The sequence below is a fragment of the Mirounga angustirostris genome, unplaced genomic scaffold (genome assembly GCF_029215605.1).
Source record: "Mirounga angustirostris isolate CCGP_5_RB_7025 unplaced genomic scaffold, mMirAng1.0.hap1 SCAF_3, whole genome shotgun sequence".
In the NCBI taxonomy this organism is placed as follows: Eukaryota; Metazoa; Chordata; class Mammalia; order Carnivora; family Phocidae; genus Mirounga; species Mirounga angustirostris.
Window position 1 is genome coordinate 130,604,834 of NW_026991711.1, and position 15,756 is coordinate 130,620,589.

At 36.7% G+C, this 15,756-nt stretch overlaps 1 protein-coding gene across 1 annotated transcript in view; it reads right to left on the bottom strand.

Moving 5' to 3' along the window:
• Positions 1-15,756, bottom strand: part of LOC123839337 (sodium channel protein type 1 subunit alpha) — a 152,159-nt gene that overhangs the window by 36,745 nt on the left and 99,658 nt on the right. The window lies entirely within an intron of this gene.

Sequence of the window (15,756 nt, forward strand, 5' to 3'; positions counted from 1 at the left end):
TTTTGCAAAGCAAAGGAAACAGTCAACAAAACCAAAAGACAACCGACAGAATGGGAGAAGATATTTGCAAATGACATATCAGATAAAGGGCTAGTATCCAAAATCTATAAAGAACTCATCAAACTCAACACCCAAAGAACAAAGAATCCAATCAAGAAATGGGCAGAAGACATGAACAGACATTTTTCCAAAGAAGACATCCAAATGGCCAACAGACACATGAAAAAGTGCTCAATATCGCTCAGCATCAGGGAAATCCAAATCAAAACCTCAATGAGATACCACCTCACACCAGTCAGAATGGCTAAAATTAACAAGTCAGGAAACGATAGATGTTGGCAGGGATGCGGAGAAAGGGGAACCCTCCTACACTGTTGGTGGGAATGCAAGCTGGTGCAACCACTCTGGAAAACTGTATGGAGGTTCCTCAAAAAGTTGAAAATAGAGCTACCATATGATCCAGCAATTGCACTACTGGGTATTTACTCCAAAGATACAAAAGTAGGGATCCGAAGGGGTACGTGAACCCCAATGTTTATAGCAGCAATGTCCACAATAGCCAAACTGTGGAAAGAGCCAAGATGTCCATCGACAGATGAATGGATAAAGAAGATGTGGTATATATATACAATGGAATATTATGCAGCCATCAAAAGGAATGAGATCTTGCCATTTGCAACCACGTGGATGGAACTGGAGGGGATTATGTTGAGTGAAATAAATTAGAGAAAGACATGTATCATATGATCTCACTGATATGAGGAATTCTTAATTGCAGGAAACAAACTGAGTGTTGTTGGAGTGGGGGGTGGGGTGGGAGGGATGGGGTGACTGGGTGATAGATACTGGGGAGGGTATGTGCTCTGGTAAGCGCTGTGAATTGTGCAAGACTGTTGAATCACAGATCTGTACCTCTGAAACAAATAATGCAATATATGTTAAGAAAAAAAAAAGAAAAAGAAGAAGGTAGCGGGAGGGGAAGAATGAAGCGGGGGAAATTGGAGGGGTGGACGAACCATGAGAGACGATGGACTCTGAAAAACAAACTGAGGGTTCTAGAGGGGAGGGAGGTGGGAGGATGGGTTAGCCTGGTGGTGGGTATTGAGGAGGGCACATTCTGCATGGAGCACTGGGTGTTATGCACAAACAATGAATCATGGAACACTTCATCTAGAACTAATGATGTAATGTATGGGGCTAAAAAAAATAAAATAAAAAGAAAAAAAAGAAAATGATAAGAAGGCAATGCAGGGACAAACCTGGACTCAGGAAGACATAAGGCAATAAAAGCTCAGGGTGGGTACGGCTGCTGTGTGTGCACAGATGAGTCAGAGGTGCTGGGTCTGTATCTAGAAAAATCCCTGATCATCTCTGACCCAGGGTAAGAGAAGAAAGTAATAGCTACTCCCACCTTGGAAACAGAGAAACCACTCACATATTTTTTTAGGTTAATTTTATTTAAAGTTAATAACTTTAAGTTAATTTCTGTACCAGCGCTATGTGCAATATTCATTTAATCACTAAACATTTATTGGCAGATACTATATTCTGAGATTCGCGTTAAGTCTCTGTCTCATAGAAACCCTTCATCAGCATAATGCATTATTTATCTGGGCTTTTTTTCTTTTCCTTTGCTGCATTTTTTTTTCTTTTTTATTGACCAAAGTGAAATGTACAAAGTACTTTATGGTTACTTTAATATTAATTTATTAAAATTAAGGTTAATCATTCTTAAGATTCATTTCAATTATGTTTTTTTCTTCTGTCAATTGTCCCTGTCTTTTGCCTATTTTTCTACTGGAGTATTTGTATTCTTATCAAACCGCAATTGCACTTTATAAATAGAGAGTCATTTGTTTCCGTAACATGTAATATTTGCCAAATAAATTAGTTCTCTACTGCTGTGTATCAAATCGCCACAAATTTAGCATCTTAAAACAATACCAATTTATCATCTCACAGTTTCTGTAGGTCAGAAGTCTGGTACTACACAGTAAGATTCTGTACTCAGGGTCTCATTGGGATAAAGTTAAGGTGTTGGCTGGGAATGCAGTTCTCATCCAAGGCTCAGGATTCACCAACCTTATGGGCTAAGGGCAGAGTGAATTTACTTGCAGTTATAAGAGGAAGTTCCTGCTGTCCTGCTAGCTCATGGCCTTGAACCATTCAATAAGTGGAGGCCACCACAGTTCCTTGCCCCATAGGCCCCCATAGGCAGTCTTTCCTCTGAGCTAGCCAGAGCATCTCTCTCTCAATTACTCTTATGTGACCAGTGGGAGAAAACTACTCTGAAAGGGTTCCTCTGATTGGGTCAGGCACACCCCGGATAATCTCCCTTGGGCCATAAACATAACATAATCACAGGATGATATCTCATCATAGTCACAGGTTTCCACTGCGCCCAGGAGTGGGGATTACACAAGGGCAAGAGTTTTTGGGGTCATCTTAGGATCTTGCCAACCATACCAAAGTCTGTGTATTTTATTGGTTTTCTTTTCTAAGAACCACCTGCTATCCTAATATCATCTGCTACATTGACAAGTCATTAATTTCTCTACTTATATTCCTTTCATTTTGTTTAATTTCCAATTTCTCAAACTAAGTTTTTTTGTCATTTTCAATACTGCTTGATCCTATTCCACAGATTCTGACAGAAAATGTTCTTATTTTCCAAATGGCTATTTATATATTTTATTTTCTCCTTAACCCAATATTTATTTAGGAGGGAATTTCTTAATTTTCAAATGGTTAGAACTTTTTCATTTTACTATTGACTTCTAGCTTACCTGTATTGTGATAATAACCCTATATGATATCTTCTATTTTGAATTTATTGAGGTTTATTTTCCTATCCAGTATATTGTTAATTTATATAAATATATACATGGGCACTTGAAAATATGAATTTTCTGCATGTATAAATTATGAGATAATATATACATCCATGACATTTACTTTTATTACTTACATTATTCAAATTATCAGTGTCCCTCTTTAGTTTTTCTTTGTTTTGTTTTATCAGAAGCTAAGAGAATGGTATTAAAACACTCACAACCATTTTTATGTATTTTTATCAATATATCCATATATTTTTCATTGTTGAAATCAAAGATGATATATATCCAAATTCTTTATTTCACTGGAATAATAACACAATTACTCAAAGAGGGAAGGCAAAGATTTTTAGATGTGTAGCAAAAACCCATCTCTAATAAAATACTAAAAAAATTGGATAACAGCAAAACTAGAACATTCTCAAACAAGTACTTTTGTCGATTTAAAAACCAATAAGGAAATAAAGCTTAAGCCCAGCAGGAGAAGAGAAATAATAAAATCAGAGCAGCAGAAATCAATGAAATAGAAACCAAAAGAACATTTGAACAGATCAACAAAACTAGGAGCTGGTTCTTTGAAAGAATTAACAAGATTGATAAACCCCTGGCCAGACTTATCAAAAAGAAAAGAGAAAGGACCCAAATAAATAAAATCATGAATGGAAGAAGAGAGATCACAACCAACACCAAAGAAATACAAACAATTATAAGAACATATTATGAGCAACTATATGCCAGCAAATTAGACAATCTGGAAGAAATGGATGCATTCCTAGAGATGTATAAACTACCAAAACTGAACATGGAAGAAATAGAAAAAACCTGAACAGACCCATAACCACTAAGGAATCTCCCAATAAACAAGAGCCTAGGGCCAGATGGCTTCCCAGGGGAATTCTACCAAACATTTCAAGAATTAATACCTATTCTTCTGAAACTGTTCCAAAAAATAGAAATGGAAGGAAAACTTCCAAACTCATTTTAGGAGGCCAGCATTACCTTGATCCCAAAATCAGACAAAGACCCCATCAAAAAGGAGAATTACAGACCAATATCCCTGATGAACATGGATGCAAAAATTCTCACCAAAATACTAGCCAATAGGATCCAACAGTATATTAAAAGGATTATTCACCACTACCAAGTGGGACTTATTCCTGGGCTGCAAGGTTGGTTCAACATCTGCAAATCAATCAATGTGATACAATACATTAATAAAAGAAAGAACAAGAACCATATGATACTCTCAAGAGATGCAGAAAAAGCTTTTGACAAAGTATAGCATCCTTTCTTGATCAAAACTCTTCACAGTGTAGGGATAGAAGGTACATACCTCAATATCATAAAAGCCATCTATGAAAAACCCACAGCAAATATCATTCTCAATGGGGAAAAACTGAGAGCTTTTCCTCTAAGGTCAGGAACATGGCAGGGATGTTCACTATCACCACGGCTATTCAACATAGTACTCAAGTCCTAGCCTCAGCAATCAGACAACAAAAAGAAATAAAAGGCATCCAAATTGGCAAAGAAGAAGTCAAACTCTCACTCTTTGAGATGATATGATACTTCATGTGGAAAACCCAAAAGATTCTGCCCCCCCCCCCAAAACTGCTAGAACTCATACAGGAATTCAGTAAAGTGGCAGGATATAAAATCAATGCACAGAAATCAGTTGCATTTCTATACAACAACAACAAAACAGAAGAAAGAGAAATTAAGGAGTTGATCCCATTTACAATTGCACCCAAAACTATAGGAATAAATCTATCCAAAGAGACAAAGGATCTATACTCAGACAGCTATGGAATACTCATGAAAGAAATTGAGGAAGACACAAAGAAATGAAAAAACGTTCCATACTCATGGATTGATAGAATAAATACTGTGAAAATGTCTATGCTACCTAGAGCATTTAATGCAATCCCTATCAAAATACCATCAACTTTTTTTTCAAGAAAATGGAACAAATAATCCTAAAATTTGTATGGAACAAGAAAATACCCTGAATAGACAGAGGAATATTGAAAAAGCAAAGCAAAGCTGGTGACATCACAATTCTGGATTTCAAGCTCTATTACAAAGCTGTAATCATCAAGACAGTATGGTACTGGCACAAAAACAGACACATAGATCAATGGAATAGAATAGAGAGCCCAGAAACAGACCCTCAACTGTATGGTCAATAATCTTCGACAAAGCAGGAAAGAATGTCCAATGGTAAAAAGACAGTCTCTTCAACAAATAGTGTTGGGAAAATTGGGCAGCCACAGAAGAATGAAATTGAACAATTTCCTTACACCACACACAAAAATTGACTCAAAATGGATGAAAGACCTCAATGTGAGGCAGGAGTCCATCAAAATCCTTGAGGAGAACACAGGTAACAACCTCTTCGACCTCAGCCACAGCAACTTCTTCCTAGACACATCGCCAAAGGCAAGGGAAGCAAGGGCAAAAATGAACTATTGGGACTTCATCAAGATAAAAAGCTTTTGCACAGCAAAAGAAACAGTCAACAAAACCAAAAGACAACCGACAGAATGGGAGAAGATATTTGTAAATGACATATCAGATAAAGGGCTAGTATCCAAAATCAAGAAAGAACTTATCAAACTCAACACCCAAAAAACAAATAACCCAAGCAAGAAATGGGCAGAGGACCTGAACAGACAATTCTGCAAAGAAGACATCCAAATGACCAACAGACACATGAGAAAGTGCTCAACATCGCTCGGCATTCGGGAAATACAAATCAAAACCTCAATGAGATACCACCTCACACCAGTCAGAATGGCTAAAATTAACAAGTCAGTAAACAACAGATGTTGGCAAGGGTGTGGAGAAAGGGGAACCCTCCTACACTGTTGGTGGGAATGCAAGCTGGTGCAGCCACTCTGGAAAACATTATGGAGGTTCCTCATAAAGTTGAAAATAGAGCTACCCTCGACCCAGAAATTGAACTACTTAGTATTTACCCCAAAGATACAAATGTAGGGATCCGAAGGGGCACGTGCACCCCAATGTTTGTAGCAGCAATGTCCACAATAGCCAAACCATGGAAAGAGCCTAGATGTCCATCAACAGATGAATGGATAAAGATGTGATATATATATGTAATATATATATATATAATATATATATAATGGAATATTATGCAGTTATCAAAAAATGAAATCTTGTCATTTGCAGCGATGTGGATGGAACTAGAGGATATTATGCTAAGCGAAATAAGTCAATCAGAGAAAGACAAGTATCATATGATCTCACTGATATGAGGAATTTGAGAAACAAGACAGAGGATCATAGGGGAAGAGAGGGAAAAATGAAACAAGACGAAACCAGAGGGGGAGACAAACCATAAGAGACAATCTCAGGAAACAAACTGAGGGTGGCTGGTGTGGGGGTGGTGGGGGGAGGGATGGGGTGGTTGGGTGATGGACATTGGGGAGGATATATGCTATGGTGAGCGCTGTGAATTGTGTAAGACTGATGAATCACAGACCGGTACCCCTGAAACAAATAATACATTATATGTTAATAATAATTAAAAAAAATAAAAACCAATAAGGCGGGGCACCTAGGTGGCTCAGTCGGTTAAGTGACTACCTTTCGCTCAGGTCATGATCCCAGGGTCCTGGGATCTAGCCCCATGTCTGCTTCTCCCTCCCCTCCCTCCCCTCTCCCCCTGCTCCTATGCTCTCTCTTTCACTCTGTCTCTCAAATAAGTAAATAAAATCTTTAAAAAAAAAATAAGGCCAATTAATTCTTCCTTTTTTGTTTTTAAATTAAAATTTAATCTTACTTTGAAATTCACTATCCAAATAATAAAGCATTTGGTTCTCACAGTTAGTTTTTGAGAGTATAGATTATTTTAAAAATGATTTTCACATTTAAGCCATTAATCAAACTTTAATTTACCAATGAGCTAGTTCATTTGAAAATATGTATATTTTCACACATGACTCTCAAGCTAAATTCTACATTGACCTGTACTGATCATATATTTTCTGCAGGCTGACTTAATAAGTGAGCTGAGAGAATGCAGGGATTACATCATAGCTAAAGCATCCACTTTGTCTTGTACACGAGGGCATTCAATAACCACTTAATAACTACAACACTGATGGTAAAAGCATTTTTCCTCCTCAGTGGATTTATGTAACATTCCTGCTTTTAAAAAAATGTTCTTTACGATAGCAAATGATTTTGACCTTGAGGGTGAAGCAAAACAAAGCATAACAAATAAAATACTCCACAATATTTTTTAAGAGTAAATGATTAAATGGTTTTTTCTTGTTCCCTGACTTGATGTTACGATGTTTATGTTTTTATTTTAGACTTCGTTTGCTACAGGAAGCTTATTTATAGGGTTTAATAGTTCAATTTATAATAAGTGATAAATTTATTAAAATATAAATCTCAAATTCAAGGGTCAAAAGGATACAGAATATGTGTGTGCATGTATATGTGTATATATATATTTTTATTTTTGAAAAAATACTTATTTTTAAAGATTTATTATTTATTTGAGAGAGAGTGTGTGCACACAGGAGGTCGGAGGTGGGGGGTAAAGGGAGAGAGAGAATGTCAAGCAGACTCTGAGGTGAGCTCAGAGCCCAATGCAGGGCTCCATCTCACGGCCCTGAAATCATGACCTGAGTGAAATCAAGAGTCAGATACTCATCTGACTAAGCCATCCAGGAGCCCCCAAAATACTTATTTTTAAAGCTAGGCATGTATTATTTTAAAAGTGGGCATTTTATGTTGTTATATATACTTAAATACATATACATCTTAAATCATATATAAATGAGATGCCCTACAACATCAAAAATATTAGTATTAATATTTTATTGTGTACATTAAGCATTAGTAAATATTTCTAGTGTACAATAGCATACTGAAAATTTAAATGACCCCTATCAAAGTATGTCAACAAACAATATCAAAGAAAAATACACTGTACTGAGATTTAGCATTTCCACAGAGTAGCTGGAAAAGTCAAATATTAACTCATTAATTCCCACATCATCCCTAAAGGCCAGATGATTTCTTCATCAAGTTGTGGGTTAGAAGGGAAGTCTTCAGTGCATTATTCATATTTACTAAATATTAACTTGTTCTTATCAATTGTGAAATCCAGTGTTAATCAAACACTTCACCAAGGCAGAAGGAAAAGTGGAGGAATATAGCTCTAATATACTCTGAATTCTGCTTTAAAGTATGTCAAACATGAATTTTGTATTGATGATTAGATATAAAGGAAATAGAACATCTCAACATATATTGAACCAACAGAAAATTATTGTAATTCAAATAAGTTAGAAACACCAAAAAAGGTCTGCAAAATTGCATTTATAATTCCCAAGCTAGAAATCAAAGTTGTAAATCAAATGAGTATTTTTCATTGTTAAATTCATTTTGTTGAAAGGGCATAGAGTCTCTAGTGTTCTTTTGACATTCATTTTTCATGATAAATGATAACATATTTAACGAATATTTAATAAGTGTTTACTGACTGGAGGAACTGTGTAACTATAATGAAAGGGTTAAGAGTTCTGTTTCGAATCAGACAAGCTTGGGTTTGAATCACAATTAGTGGTTTTATGGATTTTAGCAGTTATCTTCACCTCCTTAAGCTTTAGTTTCTAATTTGTAAAATGGTCCTTATGTCACATGATTGTTATAAGGATCAAACAAGATAACAGATGGAAAATGCTTGCCATGTGCTTACCTGATAAATGGTAATAAGTTTCATAACAGTATTATATAGTTGTAATATGTGTAATTGCTAATATTTGACCTTTTCAACTACCAAAAATATCAGATCATGCACAACAACAAGATTGGGACCTGGAAAAGGAAATAGTGAATATAATAGACCTAATACCTGCCCTCATGCATTCACAATCAGATGGAAGATACAGAGGAGCAAACAATTGTCACACACCGTAATTGAGTTAGTATAGGGTATCTTGAAAGCACCACCTAACTCAGTCTAAGAAGGGAGGGTAGAAGAAAGTAACATTTGGCACCAGAGGATGAGTTGGGTGGGGTTGGGGCAGGGGAAGAGGATGGCGTAAGAGTATTCTAGATGGAAAGAACAGGCATAAAGATCAGAACCTGACAAAGCATGGGGAGTTTTAGGAAACAAAAGATCAGTCAGTGTACTTGGATGGGGAGAGGTGGAGATTACTACTATGTGAGGCTAGAAAGGTCCATAATGGTTATTTTTTGCAGGGACTCGTAGGCCATGTTAAGTAGTATAGACTGTAAGCAAGGGGCAACTCCTGAAAGGTTAGAAAGAGAGGTGAGCTACAACCAGATCTGCCTTTTAGAAAGACCACTTATTATGTAGAGACTAGACTAGGGAGAGGGAACATTTGTGAGGATCGCAGCAGTTAAATCTGAGAGACGATGGAGGTCTGCCATTGTGTGGAGCTGGTGGAGATGCAGAGTACATAAAGATGCATCGGAGCTGGTGGTACCTGTTAATCAATCAGATGTAAGGAAGAAGGAGTTTGGGTAGCCACTGGTTAGATGGTAGCACTCGTCACAGAATAGTTGCCATCTCATACAGATCATGGCCCTGAGAAACTATAGCTCAGGATAAGGAAATAGACAAGAGCTGGAAGGGACACACCCAACCATGTCCAGATGGGACTCTACAAAGAGCTCCATGAACATCTGTGAGGCAATTATATGAAAATTCTGAGTGTTTTCTTTTCTCCTCCTTCTACTCTCCTCCCTGCCCCCTCCCCAGAGAGAAGCTGCATCCAAAAGCAAACTGTGTACTTAATTTGACTTAGGAATAGTCTTGATCGATTTATTCATTTGTATACTTTCAGATGGTATGACTGATAACATGAAACATGTCATTAACTTATATGATGCCAATTAACACCGATCCAGCACCTCATTTGTGCCAGGTACTGTGGAAGTTACTAGAAGTACAAAGATATGTATGACCACAGTTCTTATTCTCGAGTTGCTCACAGAATTAGTAAGTAGGATAGACAGATATACAACAGAGAAATAGAGTGCAATGCAAACCTTTCATTGTATGCAGCAAGTAGTTCTAGTTGGGGGAAATTCAGAGGGCTTTCCAGAATTAAGAGTTGTTTGATATAGTGAGCAACAGAGCAACAATATATTTTTGTGGAGTGAATATATGGACAAAGTCTTGAACATTGATTCAAGGTCATTTTGTTTTGTTAGATTTTACAGAGAATGGCAAGGAGAAGAAGGTAATTTCTAACAAGAAATGATAGAGTCCAAGGACAGAAACTTCATGGAACCGTGTGACTAGAACTGAGCTGAGTCATGGGGAATTAGACTGATGAAATGAGTCTGATCAAGGCTGTCCAATTGCTCATGATATATTTAAGACTGCTTTTTTTCCTCCCTAGGAAATGTGTTTCAGAGGGTAATTCTAGTGATACAGAAGAAATAATAGGACAGGAAGTGGGAGGTCAAGATTGGAGATGGATTTAGGAGGTAAAATCCACAGGATTTAGCAGTAAATTTGATGAGGGCCTTCCAATTAGAGAAGTTGAGGATGAATCCGGGCTTCTCATAAGCCATTTGAGAGCTTTTATGGTTGGGAGGAAAGTAGCCTGGCTTTTTGGAAGCCAGGGAATGACAGAAGCTTAAAGAATTAGGAAATACTGCAGACAATCAAGTGAGATAGGGTCACTGAACTTGACAAATAAGAGAACATCAGTGATTTTTGACAGAGAGAAAGGTAGGGGAAGAAACCAGAAAGATGTTTGAAGGTGACTGAGCAGTGGAAAATGGGAAGACACTGAGTATAACCTACTCTATCTTTTAAAGAAGATTGGCAATGAATTCAAGGACAGAAACTTAAGGAAGAGATGAGATCAAAGGGACGTTTAAAATTTACATGATTTTATTTTATTTTAGGATGGAAGTCTTCTCCATTTATGTAAGTTTGTGGGAAGGGCTTCTGAAGGAGAAAGTGTAATACGGGATGGAGACAGTAGTGGCTACATCAGAGACCATGAGAATTTGTGAAGAGACCATACAGAAAAAAGAGCAGTTGGGGGCATACACACCCATCTCCCCGAGATTTTTAATATCCCCAGATATGTTGTGTGATGCTTTTCAGTGGGGAAAATTATGTTATCATGGTGTTCATGAATTGGGATATTTGCAAAAATCTTCATACATATCCATTTTGATTCAGGATTAACCAGAAACTTCCTATTCTTATTTCTTTATTTAACAGGTATTTACCGAGCACCTACTATATGCTAGGCACCATGCTGAAGGTGGGCTATACTTTGGTAAATGAAATGGACTAACCCCTGCTCTCAGGTACATTTAAAAACTGAGCATTGTCCACATAAGGCATTCACCATAGACCTTTCCGTGGTAGTATAAATTTAGTCTGCTGAGCAGTATATGCTTCAGTTGGGAATTGTCATATGTTCTTTAACCCAAATACAGTAAAGGTAAAAGTATTAAGTGAAAGAATATCCACAAAGCAGCAAATAAATATTATTTTAACATAGATGTTATAATTGAGAGGGCAAATGAGAGTCTAGAAGTAAGCGTTCACTACTCATTTATTTATTCACTTAATAAACATTTTGTACTCACTGTGGCCTTAAAGTGAGTAGGACCTGGTTAGTGTTTCACCTGTTCTCAAAGACTCCATAAGCTAAGGATGCAAATATAGAAGTGCTTCCAAATGATTTGGAAGATTCTTCCAGGTAGCATTAAATTCAGAAGGGTATCTTCCTAAAACATAGCTTGGAGTAACCAAGTCCAAGAGATTAAATGCTCTACAATTAGAAGTAGACCTCCGTAGGTCAGTGTGGGATTCAGAAGCAGATCAGTCTAACCTGCAGGCCAGTGCAGAAGGAAGAGAATCTTCCAGGACGCAGGGAGAGGACTCAGACACTTGTGACTATGCCATTAACCTATGACCCGTGAAGAGGTATTGGTAGTTAAGAACAACTCTAGGGGTGCCTGGGTGGCTCAGTCGGTTAAGTGTCTGCCTTTGGCTCAGGTCATGATCCCAGGGTCCTGGGATCAAGCCCTGCATCAGGCTCCCTGCTCGGCGGGGAGCCTGCTTCTCCCTCTCCTTCTGCCTGCCGCTCTGAGTACTTGTGATTCCTCTTTCTCTGTGTCAAATGGATAAATAAAAAAAATCTTAAAAAAAAAAGGAGACCAACTCTATAATGGACACCTATTCCCTATTCTTAGTTCTTCAATAAACAATGTCATTAATTTTAAAGTAATGCCAAAGAAAATATTTTTTCAGGCACTGTTAAGGAGATTTTGTATAACACATAGACTATGTTGCCAACTGCCTAGATTATTCTAGTCCAGGATCAGTCCTTACTATTTGTGTGACGGTGGCAAGCTACTTAAACGCTGCATTCAACGTCTTTATCCAAAAGATTGGAATAATATCTATCTGTTGGCATGAAGATTGAGTGAGACAGTGCATGTAAAACCCTACAAACAGTGTTTTCCCGTGGTAAGCACTCAACAAATGATATTTTATTAGCATGACCTGAATTACAAAGGTCCAAATGGCATTTTTACTCATTCTAGGGCTCACTCATTGCAAAAATAAGTGTACTTTTTCCCTATTTTGGTAATATATTGTTTTGATTCCAAACGGTATAAGATTAATAACTCAATTCATTTAAAAAGTATTTATGCAGACAAAATTATAGTAGTAATTGTGCTGTTATCACCTTATGTTTTTGAGCACTTTTAACTTCCAAATAGCTTTTGTATCCTCATAATATTCCTATAAGCACCAGAGGACAGTTGTCCTCCTTTTACAAATTAGGAAATGGGATAATATAGAGTTAGTGATTTGTCCACGGTAGAGTTAAGGCCACCAGACTTTTAGTCTCATTATCCAAACAAATCAACCAAAACTCAAAAAGTTATTGAGCACATATTTGTGCCCAACTTTGCAGTGGGGGCCTCAGAAGACTAAAATTATATAAAATACAATCCGTAACCAAAGAAACATTTTCCCCCATCCAAGTACTAACCAGGCCTGACCCTGCTTAGCTTCCAAGATCAGACGAGATCGGGCACGTTCAGACAAAGAAACATTTTCTAATTGGAGAGATATGATTTTATATTGCCAGTTTTGCCCAGTTTTTAAAGCTCTTCAAAATCTGTCTAAGCCATCATTCCTTATTATTAATTTTCAGTGGAAACCCCATATTTCTAGCTGTTCCATTATTCTTACTACTGCATGAGTCAAGAAACCTTTATAAGGTTTTAAAAACAATTCCTTAGGTTATTTGAATGTACTTTGTGGGTTGAGGTCTGCTGGGACTTATGGAAGTGTTGAGTGTGACCCATGCTATGCCTTTCCTACATTTGGGGAAAAACACGGGACAATTATAGAAAGACAGCCGAAAAATTTGTCCTGGAATGGGGGACAGTGGTGCATAAGTGTGCACCTTATGGGGGAAGCAAAACAAATGCAGGTCTCCCTTTTACATGTCTCTTCATTTGTAGTCCCTTCTTCATTTTCTGGAAGCTGGGGCCGTCTGCTCCTTGCATACTCCTGTAGCTTCATCTCCTGTGACTTTATATCCCAGAAACATTAAACTATTACTGTGTCTAAACACATCATGTTGTGTCATGTCTCTAGCTTTCTGTACATTTATTCTTTCTGACTGGAATGCTCTTTAGAAAAAAAAGTTTCCTAACTTTTTAAAGGAGTCTACCATAACAAGAATTTAATGAGACAATTTAAAAATGAAACAGAAAATACAAAATCTGTCACTTTTCCAGATAAACCTGTAAAGTAATTCATTACAGAGGGCAGAAGGCAGACAACACAAAAGGACTAACAGTGGAATATGTTACTAGTAATTCTTACAAGAAAACACTGGCCAACAGAGTGTTGGGAATGCTATTAGTAATGATAATAATGACAATTTATTGAATATTTATAATTTGTCAGGTACTATGCTAACTACTTCACATTTATTGTCTCATTTAATTCTCCACAGAAAGTATGAAGGTGATTTTATCCCCATTTTTGAGATGAGAATTGAGGACCGGATAGTCAGGTAAGGCCATATGGTATGTGGCTAAAATGGAATCATATAACACAATGTCTGGCTCCAGAGAATAATCTATTATGAACAACATTATAATTATAGGCTTTCATGTCTAAAAACAAATGCTTAGGAAATGGATAATAAACAATGACCATTTATAACTTTAACCCAAGGCACTGATATAATTTCAATAATGATCCATAATAGATAAGGCTCATTATTGAAATCCAAGCATGGAAACATTAACATATTCAAATGGAACAGGTCTAGCAGAGCCCATGGTAGGTAACATTGTGAGTCAATAAAGGTATGTCCCAACATGGAAATTCATATTTAAAAGTTGAGGATTATCTTTCTAAAATCCAAATATATGTACAGTTGACCCTTGAACAATGCAGGGGTGAAGGATACCAACACCCTGTGCAGTCAGAACTCCACATATAACTTTTGGCTCCCCCAAAACTCAGCTACTAATAGCCTACTGTTGACCAGAAGCTTTACTGATAACATAAACAGTTGATTAATATATACATATTTTGTATATATATTATATACTATATTCTTACAATAAAGTTAGAGAAAAAGAAATGTTATTAAGAAAGTCATAAGGAGGAGAAAATACATTTACAGTTCAGTACTTATAAAAAAATAATCAATGTATAAATGGGCCCACATAGTTCAAACCCATGTAGTTGGAGGGTCAGCTATATATGTATGTGTATATATATGTATATATATTTGCATATATATGTATATGATAATTACCACACATGTGATCATTACCATACATATATGCAAAACTACGGCTCATTTGTATCCTCCATTATCTAGTACAATATCTGGTGTATGGTAACTGCTGAATAAATGAAGGTAGGCAAAAGAATAAAGGCTAAAACAGAAAGAACCAAAATGATGAGATTACTTTAATACCCTACAGGCTGCATTCCTAATTTAGAATAAAGAATCTTCATCTTTTGAGGCACCTATCATCAGTTTAATTCCACTAAAAGAAGAGCATCATATAAATTGTGCCTTGCTTTGAAGAGAATACAATATAAGACTAAGGAAGCAATGAGGAGAAATAACTTTATATGGGTTTATTTCTGACCAAGAAGGAAGAAATAAATGGTGAACTAAAGTACCAGGAAATTTGTGACAATATGGTAATTTATAAAAGAATATTTACAGAAAGCTAATTAAAAAATAAATGAAAGAAACTGAAATGTAACGGGGATGAATAGAAGTTTCAGTATTGAATATAAAAATTCAACTGGTTGAGATACAACTGCATTTCAACAGCAATTTTTGGAAAAAAGATGACGGATAATTGCTTTCCTAGATGCCCAACATAAATTGACAAGGCAAATGTCTAAGAAAGAAAAAAAACCCCCAACAATATCTAACACATTATTAGGTTGAATCAAGAGAAAAATGGAGTCTGGATCATGGGGAATAAAACTATATTTTCAAGTGTGCTCCCATCAGAGCAAGTGTGATAATAAGAATCCTTCAAAATGGTTCTATTAAACACAGTTAAATGAGATGGAAAAGTTTAATCTGAGTGCCTGCTTTGTAGCAAACATATTCAAGCATGTCACAATATAAAAGGAGACATGCATACATATCAGTAGCTAGATGTGAGATGTATGAGCCTAGAGCATGAGTTGTTTATTACCTATGCTCTGCCTTCTATCTCTGGGAACCAAAAAAGAAGCCATCCATTCTGCCTGGGGTCCAGAAGTTTTCATGATCACCACTTTCAAAGAGCTGAGACAGTGTTTCTCACATTTAAGAACTCTGCACTTCAGGCAACCCCCCTTCCCCCCCACCCCCACTGCTACCCAGACCCA